The sequence below is a fragment of the Triticum aestivum genome, chromosome 4B (assembly GCF_018294505.1).
Source record: "Triticum aestivum cultivar Chinese Spring chromosome 4B, IWGSC CS RefSeq v2.1, whole genome shotgun sequence".
Classification (NCBI taxonomy): Eukaryota; Viridiplantae; Streptophyta; class Magnoliopsida; order Poales; family Poaceae; genus Triticum; species Triticum aestivum.
Genome location: NC_057804.1, coordinates 367,282,407 through 367,283,603, shown reverse-complemented (window position 1 = coordinate 367,283,603; position 1,197 = coordinate 367,282,407).

Here is a 1,197-nt window from a genome sequence, read left to right as displayed (position 1 = left end):
AGAGTGGGAGTGGTGTCACGTGCTCGTCTCGGCGTCCGTCGTCGCTACCGCGACGACGACCGCCTCGACTCGCGTTACGCTAAGACAGGGTGGCGGTGGTGTCACGTGCTCGTCTCGGCGTCCGTCATCGCTACTGCGACGACGTCCCAGCCGGCGCGCTCGATTTCCGACCGCAGCTATCCGACAGCAAAACGACAACGTAGCGATCAGGCTTTCGCCTCCTATTCCCTTTCTCGATCGATCCCGTGACGAGCAGCGCTGGCCCAGCGCTTTCTATTCCCTTTCTTGACTTTGGCCCAGCGCTGGCCCAATACCTCCCCTAGCTTTTATTCCCTTTCCACCTTTTTTTTTCTTTTGGGCCTGCTATTCCGCCCATTCCCTTTCTGGGCCAGCGGTTTTTCAGGGACAGTAGTGGGCGGGAAATTCCACTTTTAATTGAAATAAACTAGGACTTTCAACCCCCCAAAAAATAAAAACGAATAGCTACTTTTACACACACAAAAATTAGCCTATCCCTCTATTCCCTTTCGATTAATACTATCCAGAAACATAATTTAGTTAAACAAAAAATAATTTACTGAAGTAAATTGATCTAATGCTTTTCGGTTGAATCGACATTAATTAAATTGATCTACTACGAACAAGTTTTAAATTAATAAGAAAATCTAAAAAGCAAGAACATATTTATAGAAATGAACAACTTCTGAATTTGTGAATTTTTTTAGGAAAACAAGAACATTTTTTAAAACACGAACATTTTTTGAAATGAACAATATTTTCTGAAATTTCTACCAAATTTTTAAAACACTAATATTTTTACGTCGTCGCTACCGCGACGACGTCCGCCTCGACTCGCGTAAACCTAAGATAGACAGGGTGGCCGTGGTGTCGCGTGCTCGTCTCGGCGTCCGTCATCGCTACCGCGACGACGTCCGCCTCGACTCACGTTACGCTAAGACAGGGTGGCAGTGGTGCCACATGCTCGTCTCGGCGTCCGTCGTCGCTACCGCGACGACGTCCGCCTCCACTCGCGTTACGCTAAGACAGGGTGGCAGTGGTGTCACGTGCTCGTCTCGGCATCCGTCGTCGCTACCGCAACGACGTCCGCCTCGACTCGCGTTACGCAAAGACAGGGTGGGAATGGTGTCACGTGCTCGTCTCGGCGTCCGTCGTCGCTACCGCGACGACGTCCGCCTC